The following is a 26,826-nucleotide window of genomic DNA, read 5'->3' on the forward strand; positions in this document are numbered from 1 at the left end:
AAACAAAAAAAGTTTTAAAATTGTTAATATTGCTTTTAATGTTGGTGAATATTTGGTAGAAGAAATTCCAAACCAAATCCCAGTAACCAAGCAGTTTCAGACTAGGGGAAATTTAGGTCCAGACTTACAAAACTTCGCAGAAGATTGCTCCTACTTTTTGTTCAAAACCTGGAAATTCAAATTATGAAATGAAAGACAGACATCAGCTCACTCCATATGTTGGAGAAAGTTCTGATTCCAGTTGCATCTTTAATACTAACTTAGAGGAGAGGTTAAGTGAAGCTATATAAAGAAACTTCTGATGAGGTTTGTCTGGAATTAAACACAGCCAAAAGAGATGTCTTGAGTCATGAGTTTATTGTTCCACATTTTTTATCTTTGGCTTAATTTCTCATGGTCAGCTCCTCTAGTCTAGAGGTTTTCTTTACTGCAGAGTGTGGCACAACCTCTTCCTAGGCTGAAAGTAGGAACATTGGACTGCAGGAGGAAGGGAGAACATGCTTATCAGGGGGATCATGCATTTTGTTTCTGAGTCCATGTAGTAGTCTACTTAACGGAATGGTACTTTTCCATTTCTTTTTGTGAGGTATCAAAAATGAATGAGTATAAACGTATTGCCTATCCGTATATTCCTGATTCCTTTCCATTCCACTGTGCAGTATGACATCTATAATTATTATTTGTCTTTGGCATCTGTGGAACATTGCAAGTGTCTGAAAATAACTGGTTTTTTTCAACCTTTTGCACACAACTATATAAACAAAGGTTATTTTTTCTTGTCTGTTGCCTGATGTACAAATTAAAATGCAGTCCTACATAAAGCAGTGACAAATAGAAATCTACTCTTTGGTATCAAACTGAACTCATCAGTATGGTATTTCTTATGTGTTCTTGAAATACAGTTCTTCCTTCTATTTTGAATGAAATCCATTTTTCTTTTCTTATCATTGTTCCTTGTTTTAAATGAGTTATTTTCCCTATGTGCCAGACCCATATATCATGTGATTCTTTATTGTCCATTTTTGACTGTGGACAGATCTCTGAAATATTGATTTGACCTACCTGACCCCAGACCTGTCAAATGAAGATATAATACCTACCTTGTGGGTAGTTGCTATCCTAGGTAGCATGCTGGTCTTCAACCAGAATATGAACAAAGTTTGACAAAGTGAAAATGAGATGCATCTAATTCAATTACAGATGATGGATATTCTTTAAATAACAGCTTGCTCTGCCTCTCATCATGACCTTGCAAGAAGTGATGTGTTCTCTCCATTATATGAACAGTGTGCTATGTTAATACTTCACAATTTAATAACTTTGTCCTAAAATAACTGTAGTATGTGTTAAAGCTTTTCATTCTATTACGAAGATGTTAGATATGGATTATTAAAATAGTAAATATGACATATGCAAATGTTTTCTCTATTTTGCATAATGCTTGAGAACCTGGAGTTTGTTCCCTTGTAATTTGGTGTGGAATTCACATTAAATTAAATTTCCTCTCGTTCATAAAGGCACGTATGTTTATGTGTTACGTCATCATAACAACCACAGCAGCAGAGTAGAAATCATCTCTATGTTTAGAAAAGATAGGTAATTTTTAACCAAACATTCTTCCTGATTTCAGTGTTTGGGAGACACGTTTTATGTTGTGTGTTTGCCAGTTGAATCTCTCTTTGTATGTGGAATAGGCTAGAAAGTTTATGTAAGTGATGATCTGTATATACCGATAAGAGCTACAGATGTAATACACAGGACTGTGTGAGCATATTATCATCTGGTGCTTTGTAAAGTTTCTTTGTCTTGTTTCTGGTCTGTGAATGTTTTATGCGGGTGGTTTTATCTTACTGGGGGAACAGGGTGTGAAAGCAAACTGCAGAGGGTCACTTGAGTCGTGCTGGAGGTCAGCTGGAGGGTCCTGAGGCAGGTGAGATCACAGGCTGAGAGCAGGTGCATGGCATGACCAGGGACTTGTTTGAGGAATATGGCTAAACATTGTTTTTATGCTTAAACAGAATTTATCATCTAGCAGCTTGTTGCCTGTTCCTTCTTACTCTTTCACCAGGCATCTCTGAGATGGCTGGATGGATTCTGCCTCCACCTTCTTTGCACCCTCCCACCAGGTGTTTCTGCTCATGGATCAGTTTTCCCTCAGCCTTCTCTCTTGCAGGTGTACCCACCTCAGATCTTTCATCCTCTCCTTGTATGATAGATGCTCCAGTTCCCTAATCATGTTTGCAGTCCTTCACTGAATTTGTTCCATTATGCCCATGTCTGTCTTGTACTGGAATTGATGGTGCACTGGGTCCCATTATTTGCCCGTCTGAAAACTGAGTTCTCATCAAAATACATGGCTGTACCTGGAGGAGCCAGGGTGGAACCAGAGCTCAGGCTGCTGAACCTGCTGTTCTGTGTAAATCACTGTTCGTAAATACTGCTGAAGGCTTACCAGCAAAGCCCTGGTAGAATTATCTCTGCTAGCTCGCAATGCAGATGTGGAGAAAAGGGTCTTGCCTGCTAATTTCAGAGGCTCTTTCCTCTGCAGGGACTTTCTAATGCTGTTTCTGTTGCAGTTGCAGTTACTTATTAACATGCCTGTATTGGCATTTGGAAAAGTACAGTTGCCTGAGTTTCACTAGCAATATGGATTTTGAACAGCAAGATGCCATTAGCCACTGCCAGCAGCCATGGTAACCCAAAATTGTTATTGAAGAGTTACTCTGACAGTGAAACAGGCAACCCTGCAGCTCTCTCGAGCAAGGGAGCTGTACTGCCATGTATAGAGAGGAGCTTGGGTTCGTTTCCCTGTGGCCTTTCAGGCGCTCTCAAAACGTACACTACTTGAAATAAGTAAGTTAAGTTAATGGAGTTATTTACTGTCAGTCCTCTCTGCCTGCAGGTGTGTGGCAAGTGTCTGCTTTTGTGGGAATTATGTGTAGACAAGTGATAGAAGATGAACTCATGCATTCTTTTCCTTGTGTTGCCAAAGCTGCCATGTTTGTACTCTCCAGGATAGTATATTTCAGTGTCCAAAGGGAAAAACGTAGGAAGAAATGAGCAAAACTTGTATAGGATATGTATAATATGTTCAGCTGTTTGAACTGGACAAAGGTTGCATCTAATAAAATTAAAAGATCCAGAAATTAATTCATAGCTCATATAAAGATTCAAGGCCCTTCATGCAACAGATAGGACCTGCTACTCTTTGGAAAACAGTTGCTGCTCACTTTCAGGCAACTTTGGTTGGAGAGTGGACATGTCTTCTGTTTGCTCAAGTCTCCCAATAACCATCAGCAGGGGCTCCTGCTGGCCCTGTAAAGTTGAGGGCAGTGGTGGCCTGAGCAAAGAATGACTGTTTATTTGGTATTCATGCTATGTTGCTTAAGCATTTATTTTAAATAAGCAAAGGTGATGCTCTGAATTAGAAGCAAACCTCTACACCTGTAATTCAGTCATTATTTAAGCAAGCTTCCAGGGAAGATATCGGAGTTATGAAAAGGTGCTGCCTTACCTTCCTGTACCAAAGTGTCAGGGAGCTGCTGGAGTGGCTGTGGGAGAGAGCTGCAAGGACAGCATGTGCAGCATCCTTAGGAGCTGTTTTCCTCAGCTCCAGTGTTGCCTTTTTGTTTTTACAAGCTGAAATGGAAGATCTCAGTGGCTCAGTTACAGTTCTTACTCTTCTTTGGGACCAAGTCCCAAAGAAGGGAGTTGGTAATAAAACTGTGAGACAGTTTATGAGAAAAAGCTCACTGGTCTTGTAGATGAAAACTGAAACCCAACAACATAATGTCTGGCTATTTTGAGAAAACAAAAGGATTCTGAGTTGTAAAAGTAGAGAAAAAGGAGCATAAATCAAAAAAGGAAAATGTCATTTGTAGAAATGGAGTACTGGACATAGCTACCAGTGCCCTTGTATGGCTTTGATGGTTTGAGGTACGGGAGACAATGATAGTGTTCTTTGGGGTTGCAGAGAAAAGGCTTGCAGCCTCAAATATGTCTGAAAAATATTTAGAGACAAAGTATTTATAGGGACAAAATCTTGAGCTCCAATACAGTACTAACAAGCATCGGCTACATCTTGCTGTTTGGGTGCATTTAAGAATAATAGATTGTCAACAAAACAGCTTTTTCATCGCTCGTTATTCATGGTTTTGCTATATTTGCAGACAGATGTGAAACAAGTCTTGTCAGCCTTTTTCTCTGAATAAACATGACAACAGCATTATCGCTTAGTAAGTAACATGTAACTCTTCAGTCTGTTTAAAAATATATATATATATATATATACTTCTTCACTTTACTTTTTGGTATTTTTGTTGTGAGTTTAGCACCTGTGACCCAGGGCTATCAAAACCTGAAAAGTGAATAAAATGTCTGTCTCTACTGAGAGAGTAAATTAGAGCATGTCCAAATTGGAAAAAGGAAAAAAAAACCCACACAAAAAAACAAGAGCATAATAATATGAAGATAATAATACCAGAACTTACAATTTTTTTAATGCAACTCCAGATATTTGAGAATATTGGATACCATTATTTTAACATTTGTTAGTATTTCCAAATGCCAGCATTTATTAAGGAACAATTAAATAATTTTACTGTTACTAATATTGCTACTGAAGAAGTCATGTTGTATTTGAAAGGCAACTTAGGCAACCTCCTGCCTTCTCTGGGCCAGCCAGCCCATTCTGTCTGACAGATAAGAACGTTTTGATAGCTTTTGGGAAATACACCTGTTACGTTTGCCTGTTGCTTCAGCACCTTTTTGTGTTTTGGAACACTAGTCTGTGAGGAGGTGGGCATATAAAAGATGTAAGTGGATGCAAGCAGGAGGCCAGGGAAAGGCTGGTCCTTGTGAGCAAAGATCCAGCCCCAGTTCCTTGGGCAACCCAGAACCCCCTGGCAGGTGAGGCTGTCTGCTTTTCCATGGACGACTGTATTGGTGGAAGAGCTGCCTTGATATGATTTGTGAAGTCTTACTTGACAGCAGAAGGTGGCTGTCTGCCCGATTTCACAAAGTGCCAGTGATGTATTGGTCTGACATGCAGGAATTACTGAACCATTCTGTCCAGCAGACCTCTGAGTTTCTTTTGAGCCCTACTCTATCTTCATGTCCATCATTTTCTTCTTACAAACTACTGAAATGTCTGGCTGTTCCTAAAAGTCATTTATACAGCAATATTTGTTTTGACTGTTCTAAATGACAAATTATTCCACCTGGCTTCATGAATTGAATGATTCTGCCTGAGTTCGCTCTTTGCTCATAGTTTTTCAATTAAATTCTTTCCAATCTCATCACACTGCCCACTTTTCAAATTATGCCTGCTGCTGTTGCTAGATTTTTTAGTGTGTTTGGACCACTCAGCACGGGCTATTGATGGTGATTTTCTATGGTTGAAGCAAAGGGGTGAAGTGGATTTAAAGATGCCAGCATTTAGTTTTACTCTCCAACTGCACCATGGACAGAGAGAACTACCAGAGAAAATGATGGTAGGACCTAAAAGTACATCCAGTGTTTTGTGGTAGTTCCTTCTCTGCGTGTTTTTAGCCCTGTGTAAACTGGGTATGCTATTTCACATCCTTTGTGGCAGATAATGACACATTGACAAGAACTAATGGGTGCTGATCAGTGACAAACCTATACCTGCAGCAATCTGTCTGTGCACCCAAAACCTTAACACTTCACTGTAGAGAAACTATTATCAACATAATCACAGAAATGATGTTTTGATCGACATTTTTGGCTATTGTTGGTTTGCAGAGAAACCATAGAAAAAAAATAATGAAGTAATAATATCATTTTTGAAGTTCCATCTTTATTAAGGGATTTACTTTTATGATGTAAAATATGAGTATTATTATTTGCTTAAAAAACCATGTCATTGTGATTCTATTCCAGTAGCATTATCTTTTATCACAAGCAGTTCAGCAAATCTGCAGTGAATTATGAAATGCCTTGGTGTTGCTTAAGTAGTTACTTATCCAAAAAAAAACCACAAAACAATTTAGCTCTAAAAGGTCACTGAGCTCTGAATATCGTTGTGCAGATGGGAACTGAATATACATAAAAGCAGGGGCAACATAAGACACAGGTTAAAAAAGCAGGTAACCAAGGAGTAAAAGTGCATAAACTGAACATGTTCAGCAGAGTTTCTTGAAGCAAAAGGAACAGTACTAAGGATGGGCCTGTTGCACAAAGCTCTGGTCTGTAGGGATTTCTGAGTTAACTCACATGGAGCTTTTCAACAGAGCCAGTTAATACGTTTGTACTGCTTTTGGTACCCAAAGAAGCTCTGACATCTCTGCCTGGCACTGTGCAGGGAGGGCAGAACCTCCAGCTCCTGCAGGAGGGGGATGTACCATCACCTTCCTCTTGTCACTTCGTAGTCTGTGCTCCAGAGCCTTTTTTTTGGGCATGGGATGAAATAACGGTTTTTAACACCATTTTGTCATCAATTGAACAAGATGCTACTGTGCTAAATAGAGCACTGCGTGGAAATAACATCTATTTCTGTTTAATAATTTAAATAACAAATCTTGCAAGATTTTATACCTTTAATGTTGTTTTGTCAAGTGTACTTTTTTTTTATTATTTGTGTGTATGTAATTTTTAGTAATACATACGGCTAGTATTGTATATTACTGGAGACTTTCGTAGAATCATAGAATCATAGAATGATTGAAAAGGACCACAGCGATCATCCAGTTCCAACCCCCTGCTATGTGCAGGGTCACCAACAGCAGACCAGGCTGCCCAGAGCCACATCCAGCCTGGCCTTGAATGCCTCCAGAGATTTCAGGAATTTCTCTCCTGAAGTTAGATATTTTGATAGTTCCTGTCCAGAAAGTGTTTGGAATTAATAATCCACAGGGAATTTCTCTTGAAATGACAGGATTTTCACCAAATGCAGGTTCTAGTTACTAACAGCACTGGGCATCTCACCTAGTCCCTAGGATCCAGGAGATGCTTGGAGTGCAGAGCTGTTTTCATGGCTGTTTTGGGGCACTGATACTGCTGAGAAATGCTGGCACCTCTCTCTTGTATTTATCTTCTCAAACATAGATCAGAATACCAGTTGTCTCTAAGTAGAAAATTTTTCAAGGAAAGCCTTCAATGAGCCTGTGAATTTACCTGATGAGAGGGAGTGAAAGCTCTCCAAAGTAAGGTGTGGTGACACGTTTGGTGGAATTATCCTGGCCTTGGAGTTTGCTCCCATACTCACATGGCCACTGCTGACTGGGATGCAACACTGTGTTTGAAGCTGTTTGCCTTTTCCTGGAAACAGCTGCTCCTTCTGGAGAGCTACTTTTTCAGCTCCAGATCTCCAATTAAAATACCTCCCTTGCTGAAGGTTCTCCAGAACCCTGTAAGACATCTAAAATGGTGTTGAGGGTTCTGCAGCTGTTGGACCCAGCAACGTGCCCTCTTCTTTCCCTTGTCTTCTGACTTGGCTGCTTTAGCCTTTCTTCCCCTCTATGAACAATGTTCAGTGCACTCTTGGCACTTGGCAGCCCTCTCTGCTCTTAGCCAAAGGTTCCTGTGTCCCTTGTGTCCCACACGAGTCTCCATCTGGAGCTCTTTCTTGGCAGGAAATGTACTGCTTCCAGATGAAGGCCCAACTTGCCCAGCTTCTGCCCTTCATAAATTCACAGGGAGCTGCTCGAGTGCAGTTTGACCACTGTACTTTTTATGTAAGAACCCAATTTTGTACTTAACAAGGAATTTTAATTTTATGTCCTAACTCTCTCCCTTACTCAGTAATATGGACAGCAAATGAACTGCACAGAAGGTGCCCATAGTAAGTGGGGGATGGATGTTTGCACCCCGTTTCCTTGGCAGATGTGTGCCGTATCTCAGGCTGCAGGGGCTGTGGGGAGGAGGGGGCTGGCTGTGGATCCCTGAGGTCTGCCTGCACTCTGCATTGGGCTTCAGACACCATCTCCAAAGAGTCACAAGGTAAGATATTGTGATTAACCAACCAAAATAGGTTAGCTCAAAATAAATTAGGCATTTTCAGATTTTCATCAAACATAGCTTAAGTAGTCGCAGTGGACAAGAAGCTATTGAGATAATCACAGTTGTTCCTATTGTTTAAGTTCACAGTATTAAATCATGCATTGGGCCAGTGGACTGTGCTTAGCGTGGCTGCAAGGCCTTCTATCTTTCTTCAAAACAAATTTTAATGTTATTTTGTTACAGGGCTTTTAATAATATTTTAGTCCAAAATAGAGAATAAATGGAAAAAATATCAAGAAGAAACTATTGCTGGGGAGGGCAATATTTACAGAAGCTAAAAGGGAAGAGAAAAGCATTTGCGTGTAGCTGTAGTTCTATGAAAAGAATCATAGAATCACAGAATCATAGAATGGCCTGGGTTGGAATGGACCTCGAAGATCTTCTAGCTCTAACCCCCTGCTGTGAGCAGGGCTGCTGACTGCTAAGGTACCTTCTTTTAGTTCAGAAAAGAAATCTGAAAGTGAACAAGTTATATTGCAGGAGTTTTGCACTTCTGGGAGAAATGCTGCATATTGGAACAGAAAATCCTCTTTGTTTGCTTCTAATGTTGACATCTTAAAATTTATAACGTGTCACATCTGAAGTGACACTTTCTTGCAGGTATGGCTTACAGATATCCATAGCAAGAATTCGTCCCTTCTCCCTGTTTGCAGTGTCTTGACACAGTCAGGGAATCACTTTGTTATTAAATGTGAAGAACAGAGAAAAACCCACCCAAGTTGAGTTTCTGCTGAGAGTTCCAGACTTTAAAAGTCCGTTAGTGGGAGATATTGTTCTCAGCATTCCCTTGCTAAGTTTTCATAAAGATGATTAATTAAACTTATAGTATTTTGATTGTCTAAAGGTGTGGGTGTCTGTTCACGTGGAAGAAGTGATATGCACAGTCATGTTCTGTCTTTTAACATCTCCTTTTCACCTGACACCCAACAAGGTCCTGATAAATTGACTCAAGTGCTGCTTTCAAGAGTGCCTCGTTGGAGTCAGCCAGCTGGGGATCTGGGCAGTGCCTGAAGGATGCACAAACCCTGTGCAAGCTGTATGAACTGTGTCACTGATGAAATGACAATGCCATATATCCACAAGGGTAAAACTCCTTCATTTTCAGTCCCTCAAATGATCGAGATTGATGGCTTTCCCATCCACCAGAGTGACCTGTTAATACTGGGCTCCTGAAAAATGACTCTGGAAGATAAACATTAAGTGTTAAGTATCTCCATATTTCCTGGAGAAAGTGTAAGTTCTAGGGGCAGTGAGAAATGTAGCAATATGCTGCAGCCTATGAATTATATATAGTGTCAGTACTCCTGGAGCTTTCCCTACAGCTTCACAAACTGCTTTCCTCGCTCGTGAACATGCAAAGTAATTAGAATGGCAAATAGCATTAGATTTTATTGACCTGTGATGCCCCCTAGTTCTCTGACATGTTCTTGAACATTACCTAGTGTTTTCAGCCTTGAATCAGCAGTTTGTAGTATTGATTATTTGGTATTTCAGATTTATTGATGAGGACAGCCAAGGCTTCCACACTTGTTATGGATTGCTCATTTATCCCCTGCTCTGTTGTGCACAGCAACTGTAGCTTGCTGAATCACAAAGTGTATACTGCAAATGTCAGCTAGGAGCTCCTCCATTAAGAACTGCCTTTTATTCTTGGAGTGGCTGAGCCACTCTCTCAAACTGCATTGTGCTTAGAGTAGTGGAGGTGATTTAGTGTAAATGATAGGACTGTGGGGCTTTTGCCCACAACAGTGAGGTAGAGTACAACCACTGAGGTAAACTTGTTCATTTTCATTTCCCATATAAAGGAGGCTTCGTTCATCACAAAAATGTAGACTGGACGCCCATTCTTCTTTATTAATAATAAACAGGCAGATAGATGCAGAGACACAGAGCAGCACTGCCCTGAAAACATTTTGCTAATGGTAAAATAGATACACATGAGCGAGCAGATTGCTTTACCCGCTAGAAATGCTGCCCTCCCAACCTCCCAGAGAAACTGCAAATCTGGAGTAATGCTTTGTCTCCTAAGTGAAGTGTGAGCACAGAAAGCAAAGACTGGTATTTCCTTTGAAATGACTGGAGGAATTCTAATAGGTGAACTGCAGTAACTTCAGCTGGAGATTGGGGTTATGTTTTCTCTGCACAATGTTGGTGCCTTTCAAAGCTGGTTTATGCTGCGTAGCAGTTGTGGGTGAATGGCTGGGATGAGAAGTTCTTCTGTGGATGGAAGAGTGCCCACTACTGAATTGTCAGCAGCATTTTTTGCTTCACTTAAGTGATTTTCAAAGGTTTCCTATTCCAGTGTCTGTTGGCCAGACCATGTTTAGCTTATGAGATCTGACAATTGTGGTATTGCTGCAGGCTCTGATGTTACTCTTATGATGCTCGCCAGAAGACTGACGCTAATAACTCACTGATGTTTGTTCTGTGCCTGCAATTTTAAAGTTGAAAGCACAGACCAAAATATGCTTGATGCGTTAAGCATCCTAGCTGCCTTTAATACAGTGGTACAGGATGAAATACTTATTCTTAATTTTTATCAGCACCAACCAAGTTACTTTTTGTCTTTGGTAGTATTGATTGACCTCTTGTAAGCAGGAGAAAAATGAAGTGTTCAGCTAAATTTGTGTTTAGGTGTTTATAGCTGCAGTTTATTTCGAAGGATGCTTGCTACTGGTTACACTCGACGTTCATCTGCTGACTTATTTACTATATGTGTTGAGTGGTTTTTGCAATGCAAGCATGTTTCAGTAAATAAAATCAATTTGCAACCAATGGGAAGGGAACAGTAAGTGATTTAACTTTTCATCTTCTTCAGCTTAAAATGAAAAGCTCTCAGAGGTATTGTTTATGACAAGCCCCTTGGGCTGAAGTATTCTGAAAACGCCCAGGAAAGATAATGTGCAGAGTGGCAAATCAAATTAATTAAACAGTAAACTTAATGAACAACGTAGTTGTAAATTTGTTCTTATCCTCTCTATTTTTTTTCTGGTACAGCCAAGCCTCTGGACCAAAAGTACTGGTTGTACCAGTTAAGCACTGTGTGGTCTCTGATTTTATTTTATCTTGGCTAGTGCCTGTTCTCTTGTATACCAGGTACACTTCTGCCAGGAATTGAGCTAAGATAATTTCTTGATGGCTTGAGATAATAAAAAGCCTCTTGTTATATCAGGGCAAACACCAGATGGATATTCAGCTAGAGAACATACCACATCAGCAATCCAGTTGTGGATAATTGAGTTGCCCGTCCTGGGCCACGCCAGCTATAGTTTGTGACAGGGAAGTACCGATTTGCCATAAGCTACATATGCCCTTATGACTTCTCTGGAATATACTGACTCGCTTCTTTTTCCTCTAAATTGGAACGAGGTGCATCTGGAACAAGGGAGGTATGATCCTGCCAGGGCTCTGACAGCTCTGTAACCTCCAAGTGCCCTCAGCAGCTGTATTTAGGGAACATGTTTTAAGGAGAACATTGTGGTCTGAATATGTGTACGTGACTGTGTGCAGTGAAGTGGTCTGATGTAGAGACGTTATTTCAGTTGCACTTCTTTTGGGACATTGGGTATTCCGAACAGACAACTTAATTTGTAAATAAAAGAGGAATGAGAAGCGCTTAATCAATACTCTTTTAGCATGGCATTGTTGATGGCACAAGAGGAAAGGGCTGCGGAGGTGCAACACTGCTTGGGCAGAGAAGAATACCTGTGGTTGGTACTTAGTTTAGTTTTCTGAAACTGGTGAAAATCCTACCCAAAGCATGATGCTCATTAAGAAAGTGAATTATCTGGGGAAAAAAAAAAAAAGTTTTATCAAAGAGGAATTTAATATTTTCCCATCTCACCAAACACTTCTTTCCTTCTATAGCAAAAAGTTCATTCTGGAATAAAATGTATCTTTGGTGGTGCTTTCTAGAGGGAGAGAAGTCAGTTTTCCTAGCTAAAAGGCTTTTTCCACCAATTGACAGAAAAGCTGCACTGGAAGCTTTGGACGGAGCTGGAACTCAGACGAAACACAGGGATCCAAGTCTGCTGCTGGGAAGGAAAGGCAGCATAGGGACATGTACTGCTCGTCTTAGTAGACCTCTAGCAATGAAATACCTGTTATGTCCTCATCTTTATCAAATTTCACAAGACCTATGCAGAGGCAAAGGGAAAAAAAAAAAAAGGTTTTCATAGTTTACTCATATATTGAAGTTAATTCACTTGGGACTGTTTATTTGAAACATATTTACCAAAAAGAAATTTGTTTTTTTTATGTTAGAGGCTTTCCACAGGGGGCAAACCAAGTTTCTGTAGGTTGTACCTATGGGGCTGAAGGAGCATGGTAAGACCTGGAAATATTTCCAACCATTCCCTAAAGGATAATTGCCAGTGCGTTCATTTGGAAAACTTGTCACAGAAGCTGGGCTTGTCTAAAATGTACATGCGGTGTAGTTCTGCATATAGGGAAAATACCTTTTTTTGAGTTTTATTTCTGATTTCTGCTTTTTCTCTTCCTGGAATAGATGAATAACTCTCTTCATAATTACTCAGTGCTGTGGCATCACTGCTGGAACTGTGCATTTCATAAATTCTGAGGAATGTTTCAGCTACACTGCATGATGTGGGGAGAGTTTAATCTGTCCTAACAAGCTCTAAGAATAAGTAGTGGAAATATTCTATACATTAGTTTAATGTAAAAGATATCCACTGGAAGGAATAAAAGGTGATTCCGTGTTGTGGGGGGGGTCAAAGAAATAGCTCTCAGCACCTGAGATCTCTGTCTGTCTGTCCCCATGCCTCTATTTCCCATCAGCCCAGACACGTAAAATTGTACCTGTTTTCTTTTTCTAGCCCTCAGAAGGGCTTTAATTTCTTTCCCTATTCTGCCAGTGCTCTAGCTGCTACAGCTGTTGCTGTCACATTTAATAAGGACTTTGTAGAGCTTAAATATTGCATTGCTGCACCAGCTTTTCTTTGGGGTAGGAAAAGTGCTTCTTACATCTAGATGAGGTGCTCCTCGCTGGCTGTGCTGCTGACACGTGGGTTTCAGCTGACGGCGACAGGAATTTATAACGTGTCCCAGTGTGTGCAAAGCTCCCTGCAGTGCCGGCGCTGCCTGATAGCATCATGCAGCCATCGATGGACGAGGAGCTTGCTGTGCCCCACGATAAACCCCATCCAGCAGCACCCTGACGTACCAATTTGTCCCGACCAGCAGCCTCATATCTTCCAATGGAGAATTAAATCGATTGTGTTACAGTTCCTGACCTGGTAATTGTGCCTTTACTCCAACTATGTGGTTTCGTATTTGTCACTGTAAAGTCTATGATTCTGTGCGGTAAACAGGTACCTCTTCCTTCCTCGGTTGCAGACTGGGTGGGAAACAAGGCAGCAGTGCAGGCAGTAGCTCAACATTTTAAAATGTCAGGGGGAGGATAAAGCGAGACTAAAACTCCTCGTGCCTACAGTAACACAACAGCTTATTGAAATATTCTTCTCCTCAGCCTTGAGCTCTGTATGTGTCAATCCAGCTGAATATAATTGGGGCTGTTTACTTTGCCAGACAGTGAAAATTCAAGAGAAACACGGAAGAAAATACTCAAGCCCAGATCTGTAGCGTACTGCTGTGTACTGTGTATCTACTCCCATCCTCCTTCCTTCCTAACTCCGTCCCTCTGCACAACCAAACCAAACCAGATATGTACATCCATTCCCACGTTAAGCCCATTTCCTTCCTGAAGCTATTCGTCATCTTCCAGGACCTGTGACAACATCCACTTCCTTTCATTCTGAGTTGTTCTCATGCTTTCACTATGACAGAGAGGGATTTTATTCCTTTTTTTTTTTTTTCCTAATGATGCACAAATACCAACCTCTCATGTTAGGATTTTTTTGAAGTATCCAGGGGGGAGAAGAGCTGAGCTGTGGAACGAAAAATTATTACCAAAATACAAAACCAGCTCTTTTTCATAAAAATACTATATTTCAATAATACTATCCATTATTTCTGTGCACCACGTGGCATGTTTCTTTCCTTTGAGGATTGGTATTGACTTAGTGTACTTCTGCTTTAATTCTCAGACATTGGTGTTTTTCTGCTTTCACTGCTGGTAGCATGCTCAGGGAATAAACAGCTTGCTGGGTGTACATTATGAAAATAAGAAAAGGAAATGAAAATGCAGATCCTTATCTTTGAGCAAAGATGCCTAAATTAGAGCAAATCTTGTTATTCTTATGTGTGTTAAATACAAGGTGTAGACAAATCCCAGAAGCTCAGAAACATCTACGGTATGGAAAGTGGCAGTTCAAGTCCTCACATCCATGACACAGCTGTGCCCTTTCTACCTGAACCCAATTAGACTTAAACCCAAGCAGAGGTTGTTGCCACATTGCATTCGAGGTTCTGCATTTTAATGTGTGCTTTGTGCCTAGCTGAGAACCTGCAGCCTACTGCTGTGCTGTCACGGAGGGTGCAGGAGGGTCTCCGAAGAGCAGCTGCAGTTAGTGACCCAGCATCAGCAGTTCTTACCAGCCCGAGGACTTGGTGGGAGGGGGCTGGAACAGGCGCCTAAAGCAATCCATGCCTCAACAGGCACAAGCCAGCAGTAAAAATCTAGGAGACAGTGTTGCTTTGTACTGATTAGGGCCTTTTTAGTTCGTTTCCAGCTGCTTATTGCAGAGATGGGTTTTCAAAGTTGCTCCTGATCATTTAGATTCAGCTTCATAGATGCCAGGGACCTTGCACCGGGAGAGGGCATTGCAAGATAACATGAGTAACAACAAGAGTGATTGTTCTCCTCTCATTTGAAGACCTAGTGTGCCAATTACTAGCTAAAATCATTATTTAAAGTGTTTGTCATAAACCTTTCCATAGCGGGAGCACTTTTGAAATATTAAGTGCCATTTTTCCTTTTCCTGGAGCAAGCACTGGGAGAGAGATGGAGCCACCTGCAAACACGTGCCTGCAATTTCTTGTTTGAAGCTCATTTGTCAACATAACAGATGCACAGCTGTAGTGATGGGGTGGTTGCTGTGTGCTGTATATCACTCCAAGGGTTGTCTTGCAGGCAGAATGTGCATGTAATACAAAGCAGTGAAGACAGGGTGCTCTGTTCCTCTCCGAGGGTGTGATGCTGTCCCCCAGCACAAGACAGATGCCACGGTGCTGGCTTGATGCTGCACCCACACAGCGGTGTGAGCCTGGGCACGCTGTGCCAATTCTGCAGGCGGTGCTCATTGGGGGCTATAGCCCATAATGTGCTCAGGGGAGCAGTGCTAAGATTGCACTTGGAGGTGTGAACTGGTTTTACAGCCTCTTCTTTTTTGTTTTTTTTTTATTTTTTTTTTTTTTTTTTTTTTTTTGAGGTGGGAGGCTGATCTGCAAGCGGGTTGGCTGCATTATACTTTATACTGGCTTGTGGGAAGAACAAATTCATTTAAATGGATACTTAACATGGTGTAAACTCATGGAAGGTTGGTGCTAGGCTTTGAATGTTATCACAGTACTTCTAAATTTGACCTTGGTCTTGTGTTTCTGACCTTAAAAAAGAGCATCCGAGCAGATATTTTTCTTGTAATGGCAACAGCAACGTAAACTTTGTTCTCTGATCAAGCCTGAGAATTTTCATCCTGAAAGGGGGAGATTTATAAGTCACTGACTTGGCACAAAAGTGCAGCCTTGTATGTGTATTTGTATGTGTACTGGTAACATACATATCATAACAAGGGCTAATGTGCACCTACCGAGGCAAGTTAAAAATGACAACATGTAATGTGAGGTGTGTAGGAGATAGAAAAGTAGCTAATCGGGTAAACAATAAATGGCTTGCAAGAAATCCATTGCAATGAAACTGAAATAAAAGCATTTTCCAACTAACAGAGTTGGTCTAGGCAGTAGCAAAAATCTGGGATGCAAAAGCAAATGTATATTTAGCTGTTTTTATCTGAAAGTGGTCTTTGACCTAATAGCAATTTGGCACAACTCTGATGAATTTGAAGAACATCAGAAGCTCAGGAGTGTCCCCCTCTCTCCCCTTCTGCTGTACTGCTGTGGGCATGCCTGCCTGGGTCCCTCCCTTGAGTCACAGGGGGACCAGCCATCTGAAGGAGAAGATTGGCTTCCACAAATGCTTGTCAAATGCAATAGTGGCTTCCATTAATGCTAATCAAGTATAATATGTGCACATTTATCTTCTGCCACTGTACACTGGAGCATTTGGTCCATTACATGCAGATGTGGCAGTGCTGATTCAGGGCTAATCCAGATTCCGGGGCTAAAGAATTAGGAAAGGAACAGGTTAGATGAGCAGGCTGAAAAGTGTTTCCATTTCTATGAAAGGGAGTGAATATTTGATGGATGTCAAGTTTCTTTGCCATGGGGAGCAAGCTCTCCGGGCCGTGCTTTGTTCCAGTCCGACAGAAACATTTGCAGTCTCGCTTGTGAAGGTTATCATGCAGTGAACTAGTCTCAAATGACTTTGCTGCTTCATTCCATGGTCATAATTATGGAAGCATGCCACAGCAAAGGCCTTCATCTACAGCTAAGTTCAAATCAAGTTTCAGGTTCTAAAATGGAAGTCATTTGTGAAATCCCCAATCACTTAAAAATGGCCCTGAAGAACTTAACAAATGAAGAATGTATGCAGTGTTAAACAGCTCGTTCAGAAGGTAGGCTAAGGGGGGGGAGCAATTGTTTGCTTCTTAACAGCAAAATAATGTATCTGCTTAAATTCTGGACCACCTTTTCACTCCTGTAGGAATCTGAAGGTTCTCACAATTTAAAATACAGGTAGGGCTTGGAATGCTGTGGTGCCAGGAGTGGGCATGCATGTCTAGTCTGCTTTGTATTGTGGAAATAATGCTACATACATGAGTTCACTCCTTAGCTCCATGTGTAGGGTAGCACTTCATGAGCTGCTTTTGCTTTCTGGTCTTCATTGTGACTGGTAGCTGCTTTACTCAGGTGTGTCAGGGAGGTACTCATGGGCCTGAGCTGATTCTGTGGGATCAGGGTTAAGCATGAGTGCGTTGTTCATCCCTTAACCAATGGTCAGTTGTTAAGCAAAGCATAAACAGCTGTTTTATTCTCCTTGAAGTTAATGAGGTTTAGGCATAATGCTTAGGGGCAGTCGTGCAGTATAGGCTTTAGTTTGGAATGAGTTTTCAGAGAGGTGATGTCAAAACTTTTGCAAGGTCCGTCTTCCTCATGAGGCCAGTGCATCGGAGAGCAGCTTTTCTAGCTGTGACACCACTGCGGCTGCCACGGTCACTATAAAACATACAGACCCTTTCTCTAATGCCCTCTAATCCCAAATGCTTGAAACAATGTGTGAAGCTTATGCTGGATCAATACCTTCTGAATAAGGAAGCTTTTCTTATGGAGCTGATGATGGCAAAGAATGCTGGGCTCTTGGGTTGAACAAAGTGTATTCGTGCAGCAGTTTCATCTCTGAATGGCATTTTTAGCTGCAGATACTTGAAGCATAAATGGCAAAAAGCATGCTCTGTTGTTAAGGCGATGTTGAAAATAAAACTTGTCTTGTACTCGTGTACCAAGTACTGCAGATAATAGAAAAAACTGTTCAGAAAGTGCTAATGTTTGAATCAGGCCTGTCTTCTTTGAGTTAAAATAAATGTGTTTGTTAAACACGCACATCTTTATCTCTTATGTAACGAGAAGAGCAGAGCCGTATCATAGATCTGCAGTGCCTTTTGTGCTCTACAAATTCTGTGCGACAGTCACCAGACAAAAAGTGATTTATACTATGCCTTGTAATGGGCGGAATAATTAACAGTGGTGGCATCCATCACTTCTGCAACAAGCTTATCTCAGAACTTTTCCACTGATTCAAGAGAAAGCAGGAACAAAACTGGAGCAGAGCAATAGAAGTCAGTTAGTCTCACTCAGCCCTTTTGCGTGGCTGTGCCTCGTTTGGACACCTGATGAATAGATCTCTTCTGCGTTATTAAGCAACAATGAAGCCTAATAGTGTGGACACAGTCTGTATTCAGTTTGCTGGAAGGGAATTCTGCCAGGATAAGAGTAGAGGAGAAGTAAACCCCACAGCTGTCTATGAAATTTGAAGGCTACTGAATGAGTTTCTGCAGGAAATTTTGCTTGCTGCCAAGATGGTGTGTTCACTGGGAGCATGTAATAGCTAGAGGTTTGGGGAAAGGCTCTTGTTGTTATGAGGCATGTGATCTTAGCTACAAGAAATATCTTTGAAAATAAAATAAAATACATGTGAGCAAATCATTTCTCAGCTCTGAAATAACTTCTTTCTGATTTCCACCACCCATTAACTGACCATTCCATTTTCAGAAAGTGAGACTAGTTGAGTCTCTGACTTCATGTGTGTAGCAGAAATGCTAAGTCACACCCTGAACCAGTGATGGAACACCTGGTGGGAAGGCAGGGCCAACCCAGGGGAGCTCAGGTGCATGCAGTGCAGCTGAGTGACCGGAAGGTGTGGAGCCAGGAGCCATCCCTTCCCAGGCCTCATTTAAGGGTTGGCAGTGGAGGCAAGGGGATCTTGCTGGAGATCCCTGTATACTTGAGGTATTCTGAAGGTAAGCAGCTTATATGCTTTATTTCTATGCCTATAGCTGTTGCATTTGAGTAAACCCTTACTTGCTGCAGCCTAGGACTGTGCTTCTCTGCTGTCATTGCTGTGTTTTCCTTTAATTCTCTTCATTTTCTCACCTCTTTAATTCAGAATTAAGTTCTGAAACAGCTATGAATTGAGGTTATGTATCTCCTGTTTTCTGTATGGCTTCTGCAAAGCTGCTTGCCAAGCGTGACATTAGCAAACTGCTTGCTAGGGTCAATCCAGTTCAGCAGTACATTCTGATAAGGACTTGAGAGCAGAGGAATGTTGCATTAGATATGAAGTGCTCCCTGCTGTAACACATAGTCCTGTATGTCTTTTTGTAGTTCTCTGCTTATTAAAGGCTACTTTATTTGGTAGCTTTGTTAGTTTTTGAAAAAGATAGGAGACAGATATTACATGATTCTGTACAAGGCATGAAGATAATGGCTTTGGGAAGACTGTTGTAAAAGTCAAGATCATTGGGAATCTTTTTATTCTTTATGGAAAGTAAAACACATCTCATATATTGGGAGGTGTCTAGGAAATACTAGGTACAAGATTTATGAGAAACTTTAGTGTGGGCATGGAACTAGCTAGCTAAAGATAATGTCAAGGTTAATAAGAGGGTGAAACACCTTCCTAGCTATAATTCACATTCATAATTATAATAAGCAAGGTGAAAAGGGCATTTGGATCTTGGGCTTCTGTTGACAGATTGATCAGTTGAGACTGTTCCCGTAGCACTGCTATGTTCCTTAGTGTTGTTTGATGCCATGTCACTCAGTATAATGCTAAAGAGGGACAAAAGGTTTGAACCAGTTGCTCAGTGAAAGGGATTCCTTTCTCAGAGTTCTTCTGGAGGGGGAAAAAAAAAACACAAAACAACAAAAACAACAGGCATTCACAATGATATTATCGTGTTGATTTAATAAAAGATCAAGTGAATATCGGAAAGAGAGGTTGTGGTTCAGAGCATCTGCCTGTGCTGGAGCAAGTGTCAGCTCTGGCTCTGAAGCCAGGAGGTCAGCCTGCTCTGTCTGTGTCTGGTGCTTCCATCCAGCACTGCGTTTCCTAGAGTCCAGTGAGAGAACACTCGTGTTTCACTCAACAGTGAAAGTGCTGCTTTTATGAATGCTCTCTCTGTCCTGCTTGTATTGGAGAATGACGTGATGGGGCTTTAGTGCATGCCAGGGACAACTCTGTCCCTCCAGCTCAGAGATCTTAAATAATTCTGATGATTTTTTCATGCTCCTCTGTTGGACCATTCCTGTCTCTTCTGGTGCTTCCCCCAGTTATATTGCCCAGTAGGTCAAAATACCAACTGTGGGGATGGGTGCTGAGGAAGGCTGCCTGTCCCTGCCTCAAAGTGTGTGAAGTATAGAGCATACAGGCCTTCTAAGAGCTTGTGCTGAAACACACAAGAGCAGGGCATTCTACCCATAGGATTCGCTCCTTTATCTGCAGGCAGGTGCAGGTTGAACCTAATTTCTATCATATAGCAGGTGTTGGTTTGCTTGCCCAGGCTCTGAACACCTCTGTGCATAGCAAGTATGCCTGAACGAATGCAGTTACCTGTGACGCACAGCACTGGTTCAGTGCAAGGAATAACTTTGGAATGGTAGCAAGCAATAGTACGGCTCACTCAGGAAATTATTACATGCAATAAGGACCAGTACTGTTTTTTGGTTTTTGCTGTTGTTGTTGTTGTTGTTTTTTTTTTTTTTTTTCAGTTTGGAAAATCCATTGGATCTGAATGCAAAGGAAGGAAGCCGGGGAAAATATTGTGTTCACTTTAATAAAGGTGTACATTCACTTGTATGATTTGGGGGTTATTTCCACTGTGATTTGAGCAGAACTCCTTTCTAAAAAACATATTTCTGGTTGGTATAACAGTCCACATGTAGATGTAAAAGGAAGACATTTTGCTTCAGTTGCCCCTGAAAGACAGTGGTCCTAAATTATGGGGGATATTTGTAATGAAATACAAGGTAGCCTGAAGAAATATAGAACTCTTCTTGTGGTCACTGGAACTCAAAGTCCTCTGAGTTCTGGCAGTAGTGCCAGAAGTGTTAAATAAGTATGTCCATATAGCACAGGAGCAGTGACAGACCATGTTCGTTCCATTCTTAGAGCACGCAAGCTTTCTGTGGATATGTAATTACTCTGCTGACTGCTGAATAATAATGTAATTTTTCTGAGTTCCTTTGCAGCAGATACATAATCATCTGTTCAAAACAATTATGTAAGATTTTAGTTGATCTGAAGGAAGCCATATAGCTTTTTAGCCTGTAATTAACATACGTATTTGGCAGCTTGGCTTTCGCACATGGAGATAAGAACAGTTGTATTTTATTGCATTTTTTCTTTGAGAGTCTGCATTCTGAACACTACGGAAAGCTGTGAAAGGTTTGTACACTTGCTGCTGTAAAACAGAGCTTGAAAAGATATAATGAGTTTCTATGTAAGCTCTGGTTCAGTTACAAGGCCTGCACTGCATGTACATGTATATCCTTTACATAGCATATAAATAAATTAAATAACAATTAAAAAAAGAACGACAACAACTCATGACTGTCCCCTGAGGGAGTGGGTGCCTTTGGTTCTGGTGGCCATGAGTTTTCCACCACTTTAAGGTGGTTGTGATTAGTACCATCAGAGCAAATGTTGTCCACACTTGTAGAGAATGAGTCGTTGTCCTCTACTGCTGGTTACCCAGGATGATAAAAAAAATAAAAATTAAAAAAAAAAAGCACAAGTGGTTGCAAGTGAAAGTAATCCCTTCCCGAGGTTGGTACGTATCTTTGCAGGCCTATGAGATGCTGCCAAAACTTATAGCTTCAGAGTTCCTGCTGCTTGCCCTACTGAACTCAGCTCTGAATGATTTATTAAATTCAGACTGACTCCTTCCCTCCCAACAAAAGCTTGAGGGTACATACTCTACGCTCCATGCAAGAGGTAACTAGTGAATTCATGCTTCTACTATTCTGTATGTAGAGGGGTAGAGGAAAAATGGTACTTGTTACCTAATTCTTTCTTGCTTCCTGTACTTGACTTTGGCTAAGAAGTTTTCCTGTGTTGGAGTAAGGTAATCTCACAAGGTGTTTTAGCTGGGAGTATGGAGGTGGCTGTAAGGAAGCCCACATCCCAGCAGGTAATTCTGATGCAGCTGTTGCTATTAGGTAATGCAGGGCAGTATTCAACTGACTTAGATTCATGCCAGTCCTAAGAGACAGATGCTGGGGAAGAAAAGAGGCAGTATGCTTTCATAGAGTGCTGCAGTGTTTGCCCTGCATCTGAACGAGTTAAAGGTAGATCCTACCAAATTCAAGTGTCTCCTGAAATCAGAGTTCGGGGAAGTTAATCACCCAGGAGCAGTTCTGGCCTGTCATTTACGGCTCAGCGGTGATGGCCAGAGCTCTGTGCAGTGCCTGATCCTGGGCTTCCCCAGTTCTGTTGGTGGCAACACAGAAAGCTGTAAACTGCAGTAAATAACAGCCAGGAGTCTGCTCCTCAGAGTGCCTGTGACATTAGCACTCTTACTAGGGAGGCTTCTCTATTCAGGTAGTTCCATATAAGCTATTTTTCTTGCTAATGAATAAAAAGGTTTGGATGGGAGCCATGTGATTCAAAAGTTACCCACCACAACAGGAGTAAAAATTTGCCGGAGTCCTGCTGGTATTAAATCTCTGTGCAGATGGTGTCTGGCATCATTTTATTAGCAGACAAGATATGCTGTTAAAAATTATATCTATTATATCCATCCCAGAGGCGTTCATTCAGAAGAGAGTAATGGAGCTCAGCTGACAAAAGGGATTTGTCCATTCGGACATGCTGAAGGGCCTTGAGATAGGAAATAATTCTCACATAAGCGGTTCCTGAGTTAAAATATTAATTTATAGGAAATACGTTAAAAATAGGTCTTTTGAGAAGATTTTATATGGCTCAAGGTTCTCGTTTTTAGGAGCTTTAGCACTTACCTCACCTGTTAAGAGTTTGCAAATCCAATCCCAATGATTTGTGTGCCCACGCTCATATACGTTGCAAGGCATAATAATTCCCTCTTGAAGGAGCACGTTAAGTGCAGCAGTGCTGGTGATGACATTCTCTTTTACAGCACCCTTTCTGGTGGCACCCTGCTCTGGTGTTGGGGTTAGCTCAGGGAGATCTTTTCTCTGGCTGTTCAGCAGCCAAGCCCTCACCCTGATGGAGGCTTGTTTGCTTCACTAGGTGGTGGTGTGGGTTGGATGGGCTGCCTGCAGAGTCCTGTCCTCTCCTGGTGCAGTTGTGCCAAACAGCAATATGTTTGTTGTAGTTTATTTTCTGTGTACCCTGCTGCCTTCTGTTCGTGTGTGTCTTACCCAGTAGATACCTGGAGTGCTACTGGGAGGGAATGTGAGCTTATTTTGTGCATATAATTTGTTTTCTGGAAGCACCAAGGAATTAATTAGAAACACAGCAGCCTTCATGCCATGCTCATTCTTTAGTTGGCAGCTCCTCTAAATGAGTTCAGAAATTCCATGTGCTCCAGCTCCTAAAAACCCTTGGTCAGCAATATGCAGGAGCAGGATGTGTTGGTTTGCTGTTTATCTGTTTATTAACTTCAAGAAATTTCAAATAATAGGAAAGGTATCAGGAAAGTAGTTGCTGGGAGAAACCTCTTCAAGAACTACCTTTATATTAATTTCTGTTGTTTGGATTATTTATTATTATTTTTTTTTAATGGAAGAGGTGGTGTTAGAGTTGCATTCGTGCCTGCTTTCTTCAGGTTGTGGGGGTAAGAGTGCATTTAAAACTGTTTAAAAATGTCATTTATAAGTGTACACAAGTGAAATAGGGCTATGTATTTAATCCATATGTCAGAGATGGAGTGTAGAAGGCTTAAAGACATGTACAGCACTGGTCATCTCAGTGATCTTCGTTTTGGGATGTTGATCTTGGTTGCACAAAGTGAAAGAGCCATCCCAAATCTCAGCAGGGCACCCCTGACCCCTGTGGTTCCATTTGAATTATTTTCACTTGCAGAAACTGAGAAGAGTGATCTGTGAAATTAAAGATTTCTCCTTGCTTAGACACAGTTAAGAGGCCAAAGCTTACGGGAAATCAGTTCCCCTTCTCTTCTCCTGATGAAAGCACTGTTGCATTCAGTGAGACATTCCCAGGTAATATCTACTGTTTACTCACTGTTATTTGTTATTGTCTGGGCAGAGCACGCTTACCTCTTCAACCTGCAAGAAATATGAAATGTGCCTCTGGCCGTTTAGATTTTATATTAACCAATTTTTCAGTCTTTAGTGAAGAAAATCCTCTTTCTTCCTTTCTTTCCTCAGTACTGGAAATGGCAGCAATGTGGTCCTGCTGTCTTGCAGCCTCCCCCTCAGCACTTCCCTGGCTACCACAGGGTTTGTTTTCTTTTGTTGTTTTTTGTTCTTCACAGTCTACCATATAATGGTTTGGGTTGGAAAGGACCTTAAAGACCTGGTTCCAACCTCCTGCCATGGGCAGGGATATCTGCACATACGCACAGCAAAAGGAATGACAGCCTCAGACACAGGGAGGCAGAGGACGTAGGAAGAGCAGAGCATGTTTTCTTCATTGTCTTTCCAAGTGATTTCACTTGATGCTTATGTACACACACTTATTTCTGGGCATTTTTAACAACTGTGGACTTTGTTCTGCGTTCTCCATTTCCCTGGATGCTCTCTGCCCTCACGTGAGCAAGGTGAATGAATGTGCAATTGCTTCGCACCCTCAGTACTCATGCAGAAGTGAAGCTTCATATACACATTTAGACAGACACACGGCCATCAGCGTGCAAACACCTGGTAATGAAATGCTGTGGGCTCAGAGCTGTGCGCCTGCAGTGCAGTGTTCCCACAGACACAAGCTGGCTCACTGCACCCATACAAAATACTTCATTCGTTGCTATAAGGATCAGAGGCTTTCGAACTCAGGAATAGTGCTTTTAACAATGAGTTTTGCTATGCATTGGCACCCTGGGAAGGGCTCTGCACCCTCGTTCTGCTCTGGTGGAGCTGTGTGCTGTAATGGCTCTGTGTTCCCATTTGTGATGTGGTCCCTTCAGGTGGTTTTATCCTTTGAATTTATTTTAATGAACTTTTATGACCACTGGCTATCTCTGTAGTTACAGAGCTACTGAAGTGATCTCTCATTATGCAATTTGGTGTATGCATAATTATGAAATTACAGTGTGTAATTTATTCATTCATTGAGACAGCCCTGTGATAAAACCCACAGCTGCTGCTTTCTCTAGGGAAGCTCTTTTCCTTCAGAAGGGTGAGAGGTGAAGGGCTGCATTTTCCTGGCAAGAGTGCAGCTCAGTGCTGCAGGCCTTGCACCATCCGTGCGACCTCCGTGGGTTTGTTGCACCCTGTGTTCCTTCCTGCACGCAGCTCCTTCCAGCACCATCCACCTCTGTGTGCAGTGCAGCACAAGGCACTGCTGCCCACTGCCCCTCCTGCAGCCAGGGCAGGTACAGCTGTGCTGTCCTCTGCAATCAGAGAATGTATGCCTAAAAAATTGCCCAGGTAAATAGCCCAGTACAACAGCAGTGGTTTCATACAGGCTTAGCAAGCAGATTGCTGTAGAAGTCAATATAGAATTGAGGCATTTGTTTTGACAGGTGAATGGGAATGCGAACCATCTTTTTGGTAAACAAAGGAAGATGATAAAACACATCCTGTGAATTGAATCTTAATGTTGTTACGGGGCAAGTACTTCATGAGATGTTCTGGTGCAAGTAGATCTGATCATTGACCATTCAGTGAATGCAGTACCTTTTCACTCCCCTCTTATTCCATTTAGAATTAATTTAATTACTTTCAGATTCATATGCAAATTTTGTAGTGACTTAGATTTTCATACGGGCATGTTATGAAGATATTCCACTTTTTATTGTATCTACATTTAAATAGTTATGTGTAATTTATAATGAAATGGAAGCATTGCTTTTTATAGAAGCTTTGGGTATCACTCAATAGGACTTAAGAGTTTTAACTCTTAACATTAGCAGCTGCATTGTAATCCAGCCTCAAACAACTCCACAAGATAAGCAGACTGAGTTAGGTTGAAAGACAGGTGTTTAATTGACAAGTAAATCATATATGTCTCTTCAGTGAAATTTCTATACTCTGGTTTATGAAATGCTGCCTCATCAGTGTGGACCTGCTGGTGGGTGTGCATGGATATCAGAAACGCCAGAGCACTGGTGAAAGGGAATGAGAGACCACGGTTCTTCTCTCCAATTAGCTGTTTGCAAAGGCGAAGCAGAAAGAACAGCTCTCTCTTTTGAGCTGAGTCCACCGTGGCTGTTCTATTCCTTGTAAATAATTGAAAATATTTGAAGACGGGATTTGAAGTTGGGACTTTCACTCTGTATGTGAGTGACCTGCCCTGTCTCTCTCAAGGTCCTTTATTAGAGAACTGCAATGTTATTAAATTGAGTTATCCTTGGGCCAGAGCAGGACTGACTTCATAGCCCTGTGTGGTGGAGGAAGGAAGGGAAGCTGCAGCTGAAGGCCTAAGCTCCCATGAGACTGCCCTTCCTACCTGGTGCGTCTGTTCCAGTGCCTCCTGTTCTAGCCTTCATTCAGTGCTTTGGGAACGAAAGATCAGTATTTGCTTCTTGATTGGGCACAGCTTTAGAAAACCATATGTCGTTCTGCTTTTGGATTGCTGTTATCTGATTACTCCTAATTCATCCCTGTTGTAAGGAAAGGAAAATAGACATGGATGGGGTTTGACCCAAACTCAGCCTTTGTGTGCACACTGCACAGATGGGTCCATAGGCCTCCCTTGGTGTCGTAGCACAGATAGCTTCAAGGTCTGAGGATCATTCCATTTAATGCTGTTGTTACAGGTGATAAACATCATGATCATCTTCCCACCGCAATTTCACTGCTTGCTCAGCAGCAGGAGGGGACTGCTTTGTGCCACTCCTGCTCTGGGCTGGGTGCTCCTCTGTGTGGAAAGGGATGGATGCCTTTTGCTGTGCAGTGCATCGTGCCCCAGGGGCTGCTGCAAGTGTCTTGGAGTAAGGTGAAGCCAGACAGCTGTGCTGCATCCCGTGGCAAATGAATTAGTGAGTCTCTCTCTGGTGTCAGGGGACAAGAGGACAAAGGTTTTACTGAAATCCAGGAATCTTGTTAATACAGCTGTTGATTATCAGAGCAAACTTTGCCCTCTCTTTAACACTTTGAGTGAAATTGAAAAATGTG

The 26,826-nt window shown here is 41.6% G+C and overlaps 1 protein-coding gene across 4 annotated transcripts in view; it reads left to right on the forward strand.

Moving 5' to 3' along the window:
- LOC104912217 (X-linked interleukin-1 receptor accessory protein-like 2) overlaps positions 1-26,826 on the forward strand; it is a 262,419-nt gene that overhangs the window by 189,195 nt on the left and 46,398 nt on the right. The gene's annotated exons all lie outside the window — the stretch shown is intronic.

The sequence above is a fragment of the Meleagris gallopavo genome, chromosome 9 (genome assembly GCF_000146605.3).
Source record: "Meleagris gallopavo isolate NT-WF06-2002-E0010 breed Aviagen turkey brand Nicholas breeding stock chromosome 9, Turkey_5.1, whole genome shotgun sequence".
NCBI lineage: Eukaryota > Metazoa > Chordata > Aves > Galliformes > Phasianidae > Meleagris > Meleagris gallopavo.